General features: G+C 45.7%; 1 protein-coding gene across 2 annotated transcripts in view; it reads right to left on the bottom strand.

Annotated features, from left to right (window-relative positions):
- The window catches only part of LOC140728009 (pleckstrin homology-like domain family B member 1), a 72,064-nt gene that overhangs the window by 37,765 nt on the left and 13,231 nt on the right, over positions 1 to 21,068 (bottom strand). For both annotated transcript variants that reach the window (XR_012098983.1, XM_073046100.1), the window contains exon 2: positions 12,667 to 12,853. The gene's annotated coding sequence lies outside the window, so the exon portion shown is untranslated. The remainder of the gene's footprint in view (positions 1 to 12,666; positions 12,854 to 21,068) is intronic.

Raw genomic sequence — 21,068 nt, 5'->3', positions numbered from 1 at the left:
ACTCAAATTAGGCCTTGTCAACATCTTATACAACTTCAATGTAACATTCCAACCTGTACTCAGTACTTTGACTTATGAAGGCCAATGTACCAAAAGCTTTCTTTACGGCCCCATCTACCTGTGATACTACTCTCAATGAATTATGGATCTGTATTCCCAGATCCCGTTGTTCTACTGTACTTCCCAGTGTTCTACCACTCACCACGGTTTGTCCTCCAAAATGCAAAACCCCTTTTCTGCATTAAATTCTATTGCCATTTTCAGCCCATTTTTCCAGCTGGTCCAGCTCCCACAGCAGGTCATGATAGCCTTCCTTGCTGTCTACTACGTTCACAATCTTGGTGTCATCTGCAAATTTGCTGATCCATTTTCCCACATTATCATCCAGATCACTGATATAGATGACAAACAACAAAGGACCCAGCACTAATCCCTATGGCACACCACTAGTCACAGGCCTCCAGTCAGAGAGGCAACCATCTACTACCACTCTCTGGCTTCACCCACAAAGCCAATGTCTAATCCAATTTACTAACTCACCTTTAACGCAGAGTGATCAAAACTTCGTGACCAACTTCCCATGTAGGACCTTGTCAAGGAACTTGCTGAATTCCAATTAGGCAATACCCACTGCCTTTCCTTTATCAGCTTTTCTGGTAAATTCCTGAAAAAACTCTATAGATTGGCTAGACATGACCTATGCACACAAAACCATGTTCACTATCCTTAATCAGTCCCTGTCTATCTATATATACTTAGATAAATGGTCTTGTAGAATACCTTCCAATAACTTACCGACTACTGACATCAGGCTCACCAGTCTATAATGTTCTGGCTTATTCTTAGAACCTTTCTTAAGCAACAGAACAGCATTAGCTATCCCCCAATCCTCCAGCACCTCACCCATGGTTAGGATGTTTTAAATATCTCTGCTGGGGCCCCAGCATCCCTGCATCTGCACTAGCCCCCACAGGGTGGGGTCCAAGGGAACACCTAGTCAGGCCCTGGGGACTTATCCACCCAATTTGCTTTAAAATACCTCCTCCTCTGTAATCTGTATATGGTCCATGAACTCACTGCTGTTCCCCCTCACTTCTATAGACTCTGTGCCCATCTCCTGAGTAAACACAGATGCAAACAACATCCATTGAAGATCTTCCCCATTCCTTTTGGCTGCATGCACAGATGGCCACTTCCAGAGGACCAATTTTGTCCATTGCTATCCATTTGCTCTTAATAATTCTATGGAAGCCCTTGGGACTCTCCTTCGCCTTGTCTGTTCAGGCAGCCTCATGCCTTTTGCTAGCCCTCCTCATTTTCTTCTCTTGCATTTCTTACACTCCTCAAGTATCCCATTTGCTCCTACCTGCCTTTACCTGCTATGCATCTCCTTCTTTTTCTTATCCAGGGTCTAATATCTCTTGAAAACCAAAGTTCCCTAAACCTGTAATCTTTGCTTTTTATTCTGAGAGGAACAAACAAATGCTGTATTCTCAGAACTTCACTTTTGAGTTTCACCTTTGCCAGAAAACAGCCTGTTGCAATCCACACTTGCCTGATCCTTTCTGATACCATCAAAACTGGCCTTTCTCCAATGTAGAGAAAAACCCATGGACCAGACCTATCCTTCTCTATAATTATGTTGAAACTCATGGAACTATGGTCACTGTGCAAAGTGTTCCCCTACACAAATTTTTGTCATCTGCTCTGTCTCATTAGACACTCTCTCTAATTTGGGACCTCTATTTACTGATTAAGGAAATTGTCCTGAGCACATTCGACAAACTCTATCATATCCAGCACTTTTACAGTATGGGAGTCCCAGTCAATATGTGGAAATGTAAAATCACCTATGATTACAATACATGCTTCTTGCAACAGTCTGCTATCTCTCTACAAATTTGCACCTCTAAATCAGACAGGCTATTAGGAGAAGTCTCCACATGTGCCCTTACCAATGTCTGGATACCTTATCAAAGGCTGACAATGATAAATGCACTGTTCTCTTCAAACCTTCAAAGAGCCAGCACAGGCTCAATAGGCCAAAGCTCTTCCAGTGCAGATTCTACACTTTGCTGACTATTCTAGTGAAACCAGCTTCACTGAATACACCATATAAAAAAGCTGAATGCATCGAGTGGGGAGCAATAGAGAGCACAACTTATCAACCAGCCAAACTGATTTTGCAAAGGATCCATACGGTATTCAGAGGGGAGGAGGAATCGGGAAGATAGGGGCTTGGGAGGGTTCAAGGCTTTAAATGATGAAACAGCAGAGCCGAGGCATAGTCGGCACAGTGATACAACTGGTAGAGCCACTGCCTGACAGCTTCAAACCGAGGTCTTGGGAGTTCTGTTGAATCACAGGTCAGGACAGCGATTCATTTCTGACGTCCCATGCTGTCCGTGTGAGGAGTTTGCACATTCTCACCTTGACTCTGTGGGTTTCCCCAAGTGCTTCACTTTTCTCCCACATCGACAGGTGTATTTGTCAGTTTAATTTGCCCCTAATGTGCAGTGAGTGGTAGAATTTGTGAGGAGAAGAGAATGGCATGAATGTGATTGGTGTTGGATGGTCTGTACAGACCAAATGGGCCCAAGGGCCTATTTCACAATGTATGACTCACAGCCCACCCTCTACTCCTCCCTGCAACTCCTCTTTTGATTTATTTACTGAGTCTGGAGTTCACTGTCCTGACAGTGTTTAGCTCCCTTCCCTAATTGCCATCGAGATGGTGAAGGTGAGCTCGTTTGTGAACTGGTGACCCAGGGAGTTCCAGAATTCAGACACAGTGGCACAGGTACAACTTGCTCAAGTTGTCTCCTGACCGTCTTGTGTTTGCCTGATCTCTTTGGCTGCCTTACTCCTTTCCATTCTGGAATTCTTCCCCCTCCATCTATTGGCAGCATTTCATCTGCCCTTCAGTTCTCTCAGCACACGCCATTTGTCAACTGCAAAGCGATTGGCACAATTCGATGCAGCTCCTTCTCTGGAAGAACACCATTGGTCAGGTAACATCTGTGAAGGTCAATGTATCAGGTTGAGACAGTTCATCTGGACTGACAGAATAGAGGGAAGATAGCCAGTATAAATATGTGAGGGAAACGAACTGGATCCAGGTGGTGAGGGTGACAGGCAGATGGAGGAGAGGAGATTAGAGGTAGTGACAAAGGCTGGGAGATGACAAAGCGATGAAGATGAAGCAATCTGCGAGGGTGAATGTGGAGCATGGAATCAGGTGAGGGAGGTGGGTTGGGCAATCGAGAACAGTAGGGGGAGGTGACCCAGTGGGTTGGGGGTGGGCGGATGGAGTGGGTGGAAGAGGGGAAAGAAATGGGGTGCTATGGATGGTATAGGAAGAGTGGGGGTAGATCAGGAGGAGAGAGGGGCAAAGAGTGGAGGTTACATGGAGTTTGAGAGTTCAATGTTCACGCTGCCAGGTGCAATATAAGGTGCTCATCCTCCAGTTTATATTTAACCTCACTCTGGCAGTGGAGGAGGCCAAGAACAGGCAGGTTGGTGTGGGAATGGGGAGAATTACAATAGTTAGTAACTAGGATTCTATCCTTTTCAGCTCTTTGTCACCTCCCAGCCTCTGATGTTATTCCCACTCTCTTCTCCTGCAGTCCCCTCACCTAGATACATCTACCACCTGCCAGTTCTTGCTCCATCCCTCCCCTCCACATTTTAAACACTAGCTGCTTCCCTCTTTCTTTCAGTCCAGAAAAGGGTCTCAACCCAAACATGGCTGATCTTACTTCCCAGATACTGCCCGACCTACTGAGTTTCTACTGTATTTTGTGTGTTGTTCCAGCTTCCTGCATCTGCTGTCTCTCAGGTCTCCATCTGCTTCACTCCCTGCTCGTTTTACACCAGACGTCAGAGTTGAAGCAATATCAAAACATTCCTGCTTTTAGGATGGCTAATCAGAGAGGTTATAGACAGAGTAGATTTAATATCAATGACACGGTAGCACGCTGCTTTACAGTACAGGAGACCTGGGTTCAATTCCCGCCATGGCCTGTAAGGAGTTAGGATTCAAATGATTGGGGAATCCCTGCTATGAGAATCAGTTCAAAGATTTAAATTAACGTGATGCCTTGCCCTTCTCATCCAGCAATGTACTTCTGAAATGAAAACCAAAAGCAAACCTGCAGATGTTGGCAATCTAAAATGCTGAGTGGGTCAGGGAGCATCTCTGGAGAGAGAGGCAGTGTTAATGTGTCAGGTTGAGGAGCCTTTGTTGTGAGTCTGTTTCTCTTCCCATGGACACAGCCTGGCCCGTTGAGTATTTCAGACACTTTTGAAGGGCAGACAGCATTATAGTGTTGAAACTTTAAACAGAAAACAGGAAGTAACAATGACCACTGGCTGGCTTTCTGCAGGGTGGGTATTAAACAGTAGCCCAGATCATCAGGGAAAGTTCCCTTGCCTCTGAGATCTTTCAGGTTCACACATTGTTTCTCCTGAAAGAGAGTACAACTCTCCCTCAGTACTGGCGTACAATGTCCACCTCCATCATCTATCCCTGGAACAAATAAAGTGATCTGTAAATGTTAAAATGTTCTCTGTATGTTCATGGAAATGCCACAGTGGGAAAGGAGTTTGAAAATGTTCAATAGCAAGCAGTATTATTTCATCAATTCATTCGCTTTCAAATGCCTCGAGATGTCGGACTGACCAACCGGGAACAATGACACAGATAATAAATGGAAGGGAACAGATGGAGGCAGAGGTAGAGAAGAAAGTCAGATTCTTTCTCTCAGTGTAGAAATGTCAAGGACAATAGGATGTGCAGTTTTAAGGAGATGTATGGGATGCTTTTTGCACAGTGGTAGGTGTCTGGACCAGGCTGTTAAGAGTGATGCTGGAAGCAGATAACTGAAAGGCAGTTAGATAGACACATGAATATGCAGGGGGTGGAGGTAGAACCTGATGTAATAGTGACATGTAGGAGGCAGTTAGATAGACACATGAATATGCAGGGGATCACGTACGGGTAGGAGAGATTTGGTTTAACTTGACATCATGTTCAGCACAGACATTGGGCCCAAGGACCTGTTCCTATGCCGTACTCCTCTACGTCCCATGTTAGCTTCCTGGCTGAACTGTAATAACATGGTGCACTGAAACTACCACATGAAATGAAGTGAAGTAGGAAATATTCCAGCTTCTATTCCTTAATTTAAAAGTCAATGAAAGCCAGACTGGGCCATTTGCTGAAAGATCTCAAAACCCTCATTATCTTACCCAAAACCATCTTGTAGATGTTTTTTACTACTTCAAATTACAAGCTACAAAGATTAGCCCCATATTTATCCAATTAGGAACTTTAATCTTCAGCAGTTTGGTGTTTGGAGACAACAGCTGATTTTACCAATAAACTACAGCTCAGGTTTCAGTATATCCTGAAGCAGGCTTTGCAGGCATGGTTCACGTCTAATTAATAGTGAGCACCTGGTTCAGACCAAACACTACAGGCTGGTTTCAATCACCTTGTGTGGAATAAACAATCCAACACAATTCAGCAGGTCCTGTGAACATATGTGGCCCATCAAACATCACCTTGGTCTGGTGACAGCAACTTAGAATTATTGGGTTAAGTCCAATCTCATTCTCCGTACAACAGACTTGTCAGGATGAAGCTCCAAGTGACCAGTGTTGGAATTTAGGGTAGTGAGGTCTCATCAAGATTATGGCAAACTTTGACGTATATACCAAGAGACTTACTGATTGCTGCTTTTCAACCTGCCCCTCTCTGTACCTCCTAAAATAACTCATCTTTGGGATCAATAAGGAATCTGCTGGAGAACTCAGCAGATCGAGCAGAATCTATGGGGGTAGAGGAACTGTCCAATCCCTGCATCAGGACCGAGCAATTTTGGGTTCCTAGAAAACATCTGCTGGCATTGGAGAGGAAATTTCTTTAGCCCAAGGGTGGTGAATCTGTGGAATTCATTGCCACAAACGGCTGTGGAAGTAAAGTCATTGGGTATATTCAAAGTGGAGGTTGATAGATTCCTTATTAGACAGGGCATCAAAACTTACGGGCAGAAGCCAGGAGAATGGGGTTGAGAGGGATAATAAATCAAGTATGATAGAATGGTACAGCAGGTTTGATGGGCTGAATGGCCTGTTTCTGCTCCCATGTCTTATGAGTGGGGTAGGGAAGTGGCCAGTATAAAGAGGAAAGGGGGAGTGAGACAGGACTGTTAAGTGATTGGTGGACTGAGGAGTGGTGAAAGACAGCGGATAGGTCCAGAAGGAGACGGAGGGTGGAGTAGGATTCCAGTGGCAGGTGAATGATAGATGGAGACAGACAGGGAGAGAGAAATGAGGACAGAGGGAGAGAGAGAAATGAGAGGCAGAGGGAGAGAGAGAAATGAGAAGCAGAGGGAGAGAGAGAAATGAGAGGCAAAGAGAGAAATGAGACAGTGGGAGAGAGAGAAATGAGAGGCAGAGGGAGAGAGAGAAATGAGACAGTGGGAGAGAGAGAAATGAGATGCAGAGGGAGAGAGAGAAATGAGAGGCAGATGAAGTGACGTCAAGGAAGGGGGGATGTGAAGGTGAGGTGTTTCTTTGAAAATTATCTCCGCATGTCTAGTTTTGTTTCCCATTTTAAAATCCTCAAATATATGCCTTTGAGCTTTGATCTTGCCTGCTCACACCTACAGAAACCACTGGGAAATGATCACATAACTTCCACCCCTACGTGCCCAGCAAAGATACGCCATCTTTGTTGGTCTTTCTGGGCTAGCCTGTGCCAGAGCTCACAAAACCTTACTCTTGTTACCTGTCCATTGTGACCATTCACAATGATTGCAAGCAATGGGGAAGACATGCAGAGGTCAGAGCTGGAGGAGCAGAGTGATCTTAGTGCAGTATGGAGCCAGAGGATAGGGAGGTAATTGTTGCATTATTGTCAAATGTACTGAGATATAATGAAAAGCTTTTGTTTGCGTCTTATCATTCCATTCATGATGACACCAGAGTAGTAGAGAAGGAAAACGGAATGCAGAACGTGGTGTTACAGAGCCCAAGGAAGTACAGTGGAAGCAGACAAGCTCGTTAGGTGCAAGGGCTACAACAAGGTAGATAGTGAGATCAAGAGTTCATCTTTATCATACAAGAGCCTTCTAACAGCAAGACAAACTGCCTATGAGCCTAGTTAGTACATGTTCTCAAGCTTTTGTATTTTCTGCCCGACAGGAGAAGGGAGAGAGTGACCATTGGTGGGAGAGGACGATCGTGGTGGTAGAGAATGACTCGGGTGGGAAGGGGAGGCAGAACGAGGACACTCCTCAAACAGCCGTCATCCATAAGCACAGTGATAATGGGGAACTAGTCTTGTATGAGTTCTGTCTCAGGCACCAGAATCTGGGATCAGATTTACAGAAGAAGGGCAGTTGGGAAACCAGCTGACAGGTGACAGGTACATGAGGGATTCAGCAACAGGGAATGAGGTGGTAGGGCAGGGGTGTGGTTTGGCTGGGAGATTCACTATACAATGGACTGAGAAATTCATTCTACACAGTACTAATGCTCTGTGTCCCTGCTACTAGAACAGACTATGATACCTGAGCTGAGCATATTGCCAAATTAAATTAAAAAAAGAAACACAGAAAACCTACAGCACAATACAGGCCCTTCAGCCCACAAAACTGTGTTGAACATTTCCTTACCCTAGAACTACCTAGGCTTACCCATAGCCCTCTATTTTTCTAAGCTCCATGTACCTATCCAGGAGTCCCTTAAAAGACCCTATTGTATCCGCCTCCACCGCCACCGCTGGCAGCCCATTCCACGCACTCACCACTCTCTGCGTAAAAAACTTACCCCTGACATCTCCTCTGTACCTACTCCCCAGCACCTTAAAACTATGCTCTCTCAGGCTAGCCATTTCAGCCTTTGAAAAAAGCCTATGACTATCCACACAATCAATGCCTCTCATTATCTTGTACACCTCTACCACGTCACCTCTCATCCTCCGTTGCTCCAAGGAGAAAAGGCCAAGTTCACTCAACTTATTCTCATAAGGCATGCTCCCCAATCCAGGTAACATCATTGTAAATCTCTTCTGCACCCTTTCTATGGTTTCCACGTCCTTCCTATAGTGAGGTGATCAGAACTGAGCACAGTACTCCAAGTGGGGTCTGACCAGGGTCCTATATAGCTGCAACATTACCTCTCGGCTCCTAAATTCAATCCCATGGTTGCTGAAGGCCAATGCACTCTATGCCTTCTTAACCACAGAGTCAACCTGTGCAGCAGCTTTGAGTGTCCTATGGACTCAGACCCCAAGATCCCTCTGATCCTCAACACTACCAAGAGTCTTACCATTAATACTATATTCTTCCATCATATTTGACCTACCAAAATGAACCATCTCACACTTATCTGGGTCAACTCCATCTGTCGCTTCTCAGCCCAGTTTTGCTTCCTATCAATGTCCCGCTGTAATCTCTGACAGCCCTCCACACTGTCTACAACACCCCCAACATTTGTGTGATCAGCAAATTTACTAACCCATCCCTCCACTTCCTCATCCAGGTCATTTATAAAAATCACGAAGAGTAAGGGTCCCAGAACAGATCCCTGAGGCACAGCACTGGTGACCGACCTCCATGCAGAATATGACCCATCTCCAACCACTCTTTGCCTTCTGCGGGCAAGCCAGTTCTGGATCCACAAAGCAATGTCCCCTTGGATCCCATGCCTCCCTACTTTCTCAATAAGCCTTGCATGGGGCACCTTATCAAATGCCTTGCTGAAATCCATGTACAGTCGGCCCTCTTTATCCACAAATTCAACCAACCACGAATCACGAAAACTTCCAGCACTTGTTGTTAGAGCATGCAAAGACTTTTTTTTCTTGTCATTATTCCCTAAACAATGCAGTATAACAACTATTTTACATAGCATTTACATTGTATTAAGTATTATAAGTAATATAGAGATGATTTAAAGTATACTGGAGGATGTGCATGGGTTATCGTGGATCGGATCGAAAAAATCGTAAGTTCTTACTAAGTAAGTTGGAACAGGTACATCCAGAATTATTTAGCGTCAGTTAGTCAAATGTTTGTCTTTGTATATAGTTTATATTTTACCTTTCTCTGCATATAAAACACTTCAGAAAGTAAGTTTCAGCACCGGGCTCGAGAAGATCCCGAGTTCGATCTAGTGACAGATCGCTCCCGAGTGCACTCTGCACCGTGCCAGGTTGATGTGGAGGATCAAACACCCAAAACCCCAAAACCCAATAATTAAACCACTGCGTTGCTTAGTAATAATTGTAGTTTTCATCAGGGCAGAGCCTTTCTCACTTTATCCTTTAAAATTGTTCCGATCGTTGACTGACGTAGCCTAACGCTTTTCCAATGACCAATGGCGTTTCACCTCTTTCCAATCACTTTATTATTTCCACTTTATTTTCAATCGTTATCGTGATTATTTTCGTGAACAGAAACACTGTGGATTCAGATCACTGCTGCCGGGTCCTAATGTCCACCGCACTGAGACCGGTTAAATAAGGTCTGAGGTTCCGCTGGGTCCTAAGATCCACGGCATTGAAACACGTTGAATAAGGGGCTTGAGCATCAGCCAATTTTGGTATCCGCAAGGGGTCCCGGAACCAATCCCTCGTGGATAAGGAGGGCCGACTGCACACTACATCTACGGCGCTACCCTCATCACTGTGTTTAGTCACCTCCTCAAAAAATTCAATCAGGCTCGTAAGGATGACCTGCCCTTGACAAAGCCATGCTGATTATTCCTGATCATATTATACCTCCCCAAATGTTCATAAATCCCGCCTCTCAGGATCTTCTCCATCATCTTATCAACCACTCACTGGTCTATAATTTCCTGGGCTATCTGTACTCCCTTTCTTGAATAAGGGAACAACATCTGCAACCCTCTAATTCTCTGGAACCTCTCCCGTTCTCATTGATGATGCAAAGATCATTGCCAGAGGCTCAGCAATCTCCTCCCTCGCCTCCCACAGTAGCCTGGGGTACATCCCGTCTAGTCCTGGTGACTTATCCAACTTGATGCTTTCCAAAAGCCCAGCACATCCTCTTTCTTAATATCTGTATGCTCAAGTTTTTCAGTCCACTGTAAGTCATCCCTACAATCGCCAAGATCCTTTTCCATAGTGAATACAGAAGCAAAGTACTCACTAACTACCTCTGCTCCATACACACTTTTCCACTGTCACACTTGATAGGTCCTATTCTCTCACGTCTTATCCTCTTGCTCTTCACATACTTGTAGAATGCCTTGGGGTTTTCCATAATCCTGTCCATCAAGGCCTTCTCATAGTCCCTTCTGGCTCTCCTAATTTCATTCTTAAACTCCTTCCTGCTAGCCTTATAATCTTCTGGATTTCTATCATTAACTAGTTTTTTGAGTCTTTCATAAGTTCTTTTCCTCTTGACTAGATTTACAACAGCCTTTGTACACTACGGTTCCTGCACCCTATTATCCTTTCCCTGTCTCATTGGAATACACCTATGCAGAACCCTACACAAATATCCCCTGAACAATTACCACATTTCTTCCGTACATTTCCCTGAGAACGTTTCCAATTTATGCTTCCAAGTTCCTGTCTGATAACCTCATATTTCCCCTTACTCCAATTAAACATTTCCCTAACCTGTCTGTTCCTATCCCTTTCTAATGCTATGATGAAGGAGATAGAATTGTGATCACTATCTCCACAATGCTCCCCCACTGAGAGACCTGACACCCGACCAGATTCATTTCCCAATCCCAATTCAAGTACAGCCTCTCTTCTTGTAGGTTTATGTACATATTGTGTCAAGAAACTTCCCTGAACACACCTAACAAACTCCAACCCATCTAAACCCCTCACTCTAGGGAGACGCCATATTTGGGAAATTAAAACCTCCCACCACAACAACCCAGTTATTATTACACCTTTGCAGAATCTGTCTCCCTATCTGCTCCTCGATGTCCCTGTTACTATTGGGTGGTCTATAAAAAACACCCAGTAGAGTTATTGACCCCTTTCTATTCCTAACTTCCACCCATAGAGACTCCGTAGACAATCCCTCCATGTCTTCCTCCTTTTCTGCAGCCGTGACATTATTTCTGATCAGCAGTGCCATGCCCCCACCTCTTTCGCCTCTTTCCCTGTCCTTTCTGAACCATCTAAAGCCTGGCTCTTGAAGTAGCCATTCCTGCCCCTGCACCATCCAGGTCTCTGTAATGGCCACAACATCATAGCTCCAAGTGCTGGTCCACGCTCTAAGCTTATCCACTTTATTAATGATACTCCTCACATTACAACAGACACATCTCAAACCATTGGTCTGAGTGCGTCCCTTCTCCATCATCTGCCTATCCTCCCTCTTTCACTGTCTCCAAGCTTTCTCTATTTGTGAGCCAACCGCCTCTTCCTCTGTCACTTCAGTTCAGTTCCCATCCCCCCAGAAATTCTAGTTTAAATTCTCCCCAATAGCCTTAGCAAACTTCCCTGCCAGGATATTGGTCCCCCTAGGATTCAAGTGCAACCTGTCCTCTTTGTACAGGTCACACCTACCCCAAAAGAGGTCCCAATGATCCAGAAATCTGAATCCCTGCCCCCTGTTCCAATCCCTCAGCCACACATTTATCCTCCACCTCATTCTATTCCTATACTCACTGTCACGTGGCACAGGCAGTAACCCCGAGATTACTACCTTTGAGGTCCTGCTTCTCAACTTCCTTCCTAACTCCCTGTAGTCTTTTTTCAGGACCTCTTCCCTTTTCCTACCTATGTCATTGGTACCAATATGTACCACGACCTCTGGCTGTTCTCCTTCCCACTTCAGGATATCGTGGACGCGATCAGAAACATCCTGAACTCTGGAACCTGGGAGGCAAACTACCATCCATGTTTCTTTCCTGCGACCACAGAATCGCCTGTCTGACCCCCTGACTATAGAGTCCCCTATCACTACTGCCAGAGGCCCAGCCACTGTTGTTTCCTCCAGATAGGCCGTCCCCACCCCCAACAGTACTCAAGCAGGAGTACTTATTGTTAAGGGGGACACCCATAGGGGTACTCTCTGGCATCTGACTCTTGCCCTTTCCTCTCCTGACTGTTACCCACTTATCTGTCTCCCGAGGCCCCAGTGTGACTACCGCCTATAGCTCCTCTCTATCACCTCTTCACTCTCCCTGACCAGATGCAGATCATTGAGCTGCAGCTCCAGTTCCCTAACACGGTCCCCAAGCTCAACACACCGGGTGCAGATATGGCCGTCTGGGAAGCTGGGAGTCTCCCAGACATTCCACATCTGATACCGGGCACAGAAAACCGGCCTCACACTCATACTTCCTGTCTGTATTCTACACAGGCAACTTACCTTGCCTCGACCCGTTATTGCCAAAGCCCCGTTGAGCCAAAGCCTTCCTACTCTGTCTCCCTCTACTCCATCACCCGCTCCTTCAATGGCCGCTGTATAAATCTGTCTTCTTTTTAAACTCTTACACAGTCATGCCCCCTTTAAACCGCTGAAGAAATAAATGAATCCTGTCTGCCCGTACATGATCCATGTACCTCCATTCTCTGTATATTCACGTGTCTATCTAAAAGCCTCATCAAAGCCCAATTGCATTTGTTCCCATCACCACCCCAGTAAACAAGACAACTTTTACCTGGAAATATTGTCAGGGGAACACGCAGACAAGTTGGTGTCTGCACTGTCGGAGCTGTCCAAGCTGAGAGCATCAAATGCACTGTCCTTGCAGCCATTGTCAGTACAGAGGGTTTGCTCCAGCCCAGTGCGAGTTTGGACCTGGGATTTCACTCTCTGCTCCTCGTTGGCACGGTGAAGCCGGGGTCCTGAGGGAGCACAAAACAATATCTTGGTCAATCTACAGAACAAACCAGGCACAAATCAGACCAAACGACTCAGAGCAAGACAGCCCCTGGAGCCCAACTCCAACCATAACTGTGGTGAGGCCCCGGTATCCATTGTTGCACGGATAATAATGCCTCAGGAAAAAGGCGCACTTCATCAGGGACCCCTACCCTCCAGGCCATGCCTTCTTCTCAATGCTGCCATTGGCCAGGACATACATGAGCCCAAGGACCAACCTTCAACAACTGCTTCTTCCCCACTACCACCCTGGCCATGAACTGATTGGAATAACTTAATGCTATCTTGGTGTATATCTTCCTCAATGTGCACCAATATTATATCTATTATATTTATGTTTATTTTGTCATGCAAGTTATGAAAAATTTATTTTATATTCCATCGTGGCTGATCTATTTTCCACTCAGACCCAATTCCCTGCCTTCTCCCTGTAACTTTTCATGCCCTGACTAATCAAGAACCTATCAACTTCTGCCTTAAATATCATTTGGTTTCCACAGCCACCTGTGGCAAGGAATTCCACAGATTCACACTCTCCAGCTAAAGAATTCCTCCTCATCTCCATTCTAAATCGTCCCTCTATTCTGAGGCTGTCTTCTGGTCTTAGACTCCCACACCACAGGAAACATCCTCTCTATGTCCACTCTATCAAGGCCTTTCAATATTCAATAAGTTTCAATGAGATTGTGGTAAACTACGTATACCTGTCTGGACACACCCCACTGCTGACTGCTCCTGTGGCTCCTCGCACAGACCCCTGTATAAAGGTGATAGGAGGCACTGCTCCTCCCTCAGTCTCCAAGATGTCGTGGTCTCGTTTGCTGCTAATAAAAGCCTATTGTTCACCTCCCGTCTCCGAGAGTTATTGATGGTGCATCAGAGATCACCCCTCATTCTTCTAAACTCCAGTGAGTACAGGCCCAGAGTCTCAATCAGTCTTCAAACAATAACCCTTTCATTCCCAGAATAATTCCTGTGAATCTCCTCTGCACCCTCCCTGATGTCAACACATCCTTTCTTAGATAAGGAGCCCAAAAGCTGCTCACAATACTCCAAGTGAGACCTTAACAGTGCCTTATAAAACCAAAACATTATATCCTTGCTTTTATAATCTAGTACTCTCCAAATGAATGCTAGCAATGCATTTCCTCTCCACTGAACTAACTGTGTCCTGGGGCCATTCTCACTGTTCTAACTATCCCTGGGGCCATTCCCACTGAACTAACTTTCCCTGGGACAATTCTCACTGTTCTAATTGTCCTTGGGGCCATTCTCACTGAACTAACTCTACCCTGGGGACATTCTCATTGAACTAATTGTGTCCTGGGGGCATTCATACTGCTCTAACTGTGCCCTGGGGCCATTCTCACTGAATTGTGCCCTGGGCTAGTCTCACTGCACTAACTGTCCCCTTTGACACAATGTGTTTCCTTGGATATTAAGCTCCCAGCTATATCATCCCTCAGCCATGATTCAGTGATGCCCACAACAAGCTGTGATGTTGTTGGGATAACGGAGACATGGCTGCAGGGAGATCAGACCTGGGAAATGAATGTACAAGGGTATACGTGCTATCATAGGGACAGAAATGTGGGCAGAGGGGGTGGGGTGGCCCTGTTGGTGAGGAATGAGATTCAGTCCTTTGCAAGGGGGGACATAGGGTCAGGAGAAGTAGAGTCTGTGTGGATAGAACTGAGGAACAGTAAGGGCAAAAGGACCCAAATGGGTGTTGTCTACAGGCCACCAAACAGTAGCATGGATATTGGGTGGGTGCAAGTTGAATAGGGAGTTAACATTGGCATGTGGCAAAGGTAATGTTGCAGTAGTTATGGGGGATTTCAACATGCAGGTGAACTGGGAGAATCAGGTTGGTGCTGGACCCCAGGATAGGGAGTTTGTAGAGTGCCTACGGGATGCATTCTTGGAACAGCTTGTACGAGAGCCGACCAGGGACAAGACTATTCTGGATTTAGTGTTATGTAATGAACAGGATTTGATAAGCGATCTTGCAGTAAAGGAGCCATTAGGAGGTAGTGATCATAATATGATAAGTTTTTATCTGCAATTTGAGAAGGATAAGGGCAGCTCGGAGGTGTCAGTGTTGCAGTTGAACAGGGGAAACTATGGAGCCATGAGGGAGGAGCTGGCCAAAGTTGACTGGACGGATAGCCTAGCAGAAAAGACAGTGGAACAGCAATGGCAGGTATTCTTGGGAATAATGCACAAGGTGCAAAATCAGTTCATCCCCCAGAGAAGGAAGGATTCAAAGGGGGGAAAGGGGCCACAGTGGTTGACAAAGGAAGTCAGAGATTGCATAGCATTAAAAAAAAGTAAGTATGACAGAGCTAAGGTGAGTGGGAGGACAGATGATTGGGAAGGTTTTAAGGAACAACAGAACTTAACTAAAAAGGCAATACGGGGAGAAAAAATGAGGTACGAACGCAAGCTAGCCAGGAATATAAAAGAAGATAGCAAAAGCTTTTTTAGGTATGTGAAGAGAAAGAAGATAGTTAAGAACAATATTGGGCCCTTGAAGAATGAATTGGGTGAAATTGTTATGGAAAACAGAGAAATGGCAGAAGAATTTAATGAGTACTTTAGATCTGTTTTCACTAAGGAAGACACAAGCAATCTCCCAGATGTATGGATGGGCCAAGGACATAGGGTAACAGAGGAAATGAAACAGATTGACATTAGGAAGGAAACGGTGATGAGTAGACTGATGGGACTGAAGGCTGACAAATCCCCAGGTCCAGATGGTCTGCATCCTAGGGTACTAAAGGAGGTGGCTCTGGAAATTGCGGATGCATTGGTAATCATTTCCCAATGTTCCTTAGATTCAGGATCAGTTCCTGAGGATTGAAGAATGGCTAATGTTATCCCACTTTTTAAGAAAGGAGGGAGGGAGAAAACAGAGAACTATCGACCTGTCAGCCTGACATCGGTGGTGGGGAAGATGCTAGAGTCCATTATTAAGGATGAAATAGTGGCATATCTAGATAGCAGTGATAGGATTGGGCCGAGCCAGCATGGATTTACCAAGGGTAAATCATGCTTGACTAATCTGTTGGAGTTTTTTGAGGATGTAACCAGGAAGTTAGATGGGGGAGATCCAGTGGATGTAACCTCGATTTTAACCATATAACCATAACAATCACAGCACGGAAACAGGCCATTCCAGCCCTCCTAGTCCGTGCCAAACTCTTAATCTCACCTAGTCCCACCTACCCGCACTCAGCCCATAACCCTCCACTCCTTTCCTGTCCATATACCTATCCAATTTTACCTTAAATGACACAACTGAACTGGCCTCCACTACTTCTACAGGAAGCTCATTCCACACAGCTATCACTCTCTGAGTAAAGAAATACCCCCTCGTGTTTCCCTTAAACTTTTGCCCCCTAACTCTCAAATCATGTTCTCTCGTTTGAATCTCCCCTACTCTCAGTGGAAACAGCCTATTCACGTCAACTCTATCTATCCCTCTCAAAATTTTAAATACCTCGATCAAATCCCCCCTCAACCTTCTACGCTCCAATGAATAGAGACCTAACTTGTTCAACCTTTCTCTGTAACTTAAGTGCTGAAACCCAGGTAACATCCTAGTAAATCGTCTCTGCACTCTCTCTAATTTATTGATATCTTTCCTATAATTCGGTGACCAGAACTGTACACAATATTCCAAATTTGGCCTTACCAATGCCTTGTACAATTTTAACATTACATCCCAACTTCTGTACTCAATGCTCTGATTTATAAAGGCCAGCGTTCCAAAAGCCTTCTTCACCACCCTATCTACATGAGACTCCACCTTCAGGGAACTTTGCACTGTTATTCCTAGATCTCTCTGTTCCACTGCATTCCTCAATGCCCTACCATTTACCCTGTATGTTCTATTTGGATTATTCCTGCCAAAATGTAGAACCTCACACTTCTCAGCATTAAACTCCATCTGCCAACATTCAGCCAATTCTTCTAACCGGCATAAATCTCCCTGCAAGCTTTGAAAACCCACCTCATTATCCACAACACCTCCTACCTTAGTATCATCGGCATACTTACTAATCCAATTTACCACCCCATCATCCAGATCATTTATGTATATTACAAACAACATTGGGCCCAAAACAGATCCCTGAGGCACCCCGCTAGTCACCAGCCTCCATCCCGATAAACAATTATCCACCACTACTCTCTGGCATCTCCCATCTAGCCACTGTTGAATCCATTTTATTACTCCAGCATTAATACCTAACGACTGAACCTTCTTAACTAACCTTCCATGTGGAACTTTGTCAAAGGCCTTGCTGAAATCCATATAGACTACATCCACTGCCTTACCCTCATCAACATTCCTCGTAACTACTTCAAAAAATTCAATAAGGTTTGTCAAACATGACCTTCCACGCACAAATCCATGCTGGCTACTCCTAATCAGATCCTGTCTATCCAGATAATTATAAATACTATCTCTAAGAATACTTTCCATTAATTTACCCACCACTGATGTCAAACTGACAGGTCTATGATTGCCAGGCTTACTTCTAGGACCCTTTTTAAACAACGGAACCACATGAGCAATACGCCAATCCTCCGGCACAATCCCCGTTTCTAATGACATCTGAAAGATCTCCGTCAGAGCTCCTGCTATCTCTACACAAACTTCCCTCAAGGTCGTGGGGAATATCCTGTCAGGACCCGGAGATTTATCCACTTTTAAATTTCTTAAAAGCGCCAGTACTGCCACCTCTTTAATTGTCATAGGTTCCATAACTTCCTTACTTGTTTCCCACACCTTACACCATTCAATATCCTTCTCCTTAGTGAATACCGAAGAGAAGAAATTGTTCAAAATCTCTCCCATCTCCCTCGGCTCCACACATAGCTGACCACCCTGATTCTCTAAGGGACCAATTTTATCCCTCACTATCCTCTTGCTTTTAATATAACTGTAGAAACTGTAGATTTTCAGAAGGCATTTGATAAGGTCCCACATAGGAGATTGATGGGTAAAATCAAAGCTCAGGGCATCGGGGGGAAGGCATTGACATGGATAGAAAACTGGTTGGCAGATAGAAAGCAAAGGGTAGCGGTGAATGGGTGTTTCTCGGAATGGCAGGTGGTGACTAGTGGGGTGCCACAGGGCTCGGTATTGGGACCACAGCTGTTTACAATTTACGTCAACAATTTAGATGAAGGCATTGAGAATAACATCAGCAAATTTGCTGATAATACTAAGCTGGGTGGCAGTGTGACATGTTAGGAGGATTCAGGGTGACTTGGATAGGCTGGGTGAGTGGGCAGATACTTGGCAGATGATGTTTAATGTGAATAAGTGTGAGGTTATCCACTTTGGGAGTAAGAACAGGAAGGCAGATTATTATCTCAACGGTGTAGAATTAGGTAAGGGAGAAATACAAAGATCTAGGAGTCCTTGTTCATCAGTCACTGAAGGTGAATGAGCAAGTGCAGCAGGCAGTGAAGAAGACTAATGGAATGTTGGCCTTTATTACAAAGGGAATTGAGTACAAGAGCAAGGAAATCCTTTTGCATTTGTACAGAGCCCTGGGGAGACCACACCTGGAGTATTGTGTACAGTTTTGGTCTCCAGGGTTAAGAAAGGACATCCTGGCTGTAGAGGAAGTGCAGCGTAGATTCACGAGGTTAATTCCTGGGATGTCTGGACTGTCTTACGCAGAGAGGTTAGAGAGACTGGGCTTGTACACGTTGGAATTAAGGAGATTAAGAGGGGATCTGATTGAAACATATAAGATTATTAAGGGATTGGACAAGATAGAGGCAGGAAATATGTTCCAGATGCTGAGAGAGTCCAGTACCAGAGGGCATGGTTTGAGAATAAGGGGTAGGTCATTTAGGACAGAGTTAAGGAAAAACTTCTTCTCCCAGAGAGTTGTGGGGGTCTGGAATGCACTGCCTCGGAAGGTAGTGGAGGCCAATTCTCTGGATGCTTTCAAGAAGGAGCTAGATAGGTATCTTATGGATAGGGGAATCAAGGGATATGGGGACAAGGCAGGAACTGGGTATTGATAGTAGATGATCAGCCATGATCTCAAAATGGCGGTGCAGGCTTGAAGGGCCGAATGGTCTACTTCTGCACCTATTGTCTATTGTCTATCATACATGTCAATCTGTAACTGTGCTACAAGTTCATTGACCTTATTCTGTATATTGTGTGCATTCAAATATAGCAGCTTTAGCCCTGTATTCACCCTTTTCAATTTTGTCCCCCTTTTTCCGTTGCAACTCATCCTGTTGACTGTAATTTTGCCCTGTCGTTAGCCTGTTGTTGCTAGCACTCTCACTGCCTGTTTGCAAACCACCTGCCCCATCCTCAACACTATCACTTTGATTCCCTCCCCCTGCCAATTTAGTTTAAACCCTCCCCAACAGTTCGAGCAAACCTGCCTGCAAGGATATTGGTCCCCCTCGGGTTCAGATGGAACCCATCCCTCTTATACAGGTCGCACCTTCTCCAGAAGAGATCCCAATGATTCGGAAATCTGAACAGCTGCCCCTACACCAGTTCTCAGCCACGTATTTATCCACCTACTGCTCCTATTCTTACCCTCACTGGCACGTGGCACAGGCAACAATCCAGAGGTCACTACCCTGCTGGCCCGCTTTTCAGCTTTCTACCCAACTCTCTAAAATCTCTCTTCAGGACCTCCTCACCTTTCCTACATGTATCATTGGTGCCAATCTGTACCAAGACTCCCGGTTACTCAGCACCCTTTAAAATGCCGTGGATTCGGTCTGAGACATCCCTGAGCCTGGCACCAGGGAGACAACATACCATCCAGGTGTTCCTATTGCACCTACAGAATCTCGTCTCAATCCCTCTGACTGTAGAATCTCCTGTCAGCACCGCAGTCCTCTTCACCTCTCTTCTCCTCTGAGCCACAGTGCCAGACTCAGTGCTAGAAACCCGGTCGCCGTGGCAACCCCTGGTAGGTCATACCCCTCAATAGGATCCAAATGCTCATTACTGAGCGGTAAGGCCACAGGTTACTCCACACTGGCATCCCATTTCCCTGCATTCTCATAACAGTCACCCAGTTACCTGCCTCCTGCAACCAAGGGGTGACGACCTCCCTGTAGCTCCTATAAATCATCTCCTCGGTCTCCCGTGTCAGCCGATGGTCACAGAGCTGCACCTGGTGCAGATGTGGTTATGTGGGAGGATGCAGGTCTCCCAGAATACCCACATCTCAAACAGGGAACAGAACACAACCCCTGGGGCCATTACCACTGTTCTAACTGCACCCTGGGGCCATTCACACCACAATAACTATGCCCTGAGGCCATCCGCACTGTTCTACCTGTCTTTGGGGCCACTCTGACTGAACTAACTGTATCCTGCGTTAATTCTCCCCACACTAACTGTGTTCTGAGGCCATTCTCCCCACACTAACTGTGTCCTGGGGTCATTTTCCCCACACTAACTGTGTCCTGGGGTCATTCTCACCACACTAACTGTGACCTGGGGTCATTCTCCCCACACTAACTGTATCCTGGGGTCATTCTCACCACACTAACTGTGACCTGGGGCCATTCTCCCCACACTAACTGTATCCTGGGGCCGTTCTCCCCACACTAACTGTGTCCTGGGGTCATTCACACCACACTAACTGTGTCCTGGGGTCATTCTCCCCACACTAACTGTATCCTGGGGCCATTCTCCCCACACTAAATGTGTCCTGGGGTCATTCTCCCCACACTAACTGTATCCTGGGGTCATTCTCCCCACACTAACTGTATCCTGGGGTCATTCTCACCACACTGTGTCCTGGGGTCATTCTCCCCACACTAACTGTATCCTGGGGCCATTCTCCCCACACTAAATGTGTCCTGGGGTCATTCTCCCCACACTAACTGTATCCTGGGGTCATTCTCACCACACTGTATCCTGAGGTCATTCTCCCCACACTAACTGTGACCTGGGGCCATTCTCCCCACACTAACTGTATCCTGGGGCCATTCTACCCACACTAACTGTATCCTGGGGTCATTCTCCCCACACTAACTGTGCCCTGGGGTCATTCTCCCCACACTAACTGTGTCCTGGGGTCATTCTCCCCACACTAACTGTGCCCTGGGGCCATTCTCCCCACACTAACTGTGTCCTGGGGTCATTCTCCCCACACTAACTGTGCCCTG

The sequence above is a fragment of the Hemitrygon akajei genome, chromosome 5 (assembly GCF_048418815.1).
Source record: "Hemitrygon akajei chromosome 5, sHemAka1.3, whole genome shotgun sequence".
Lineage (NCBI taxonomy): Eukaryota > Metazoa > Chordata > Chondrichthyes > Myliobatiformes > Dasyatidae > Hemitrygon > Hemitrygon akajei.
Note: the sequence above shows the minus strand (reverse complement) of the source record. Positions and strands in the feature narration are given on the sequence as shown.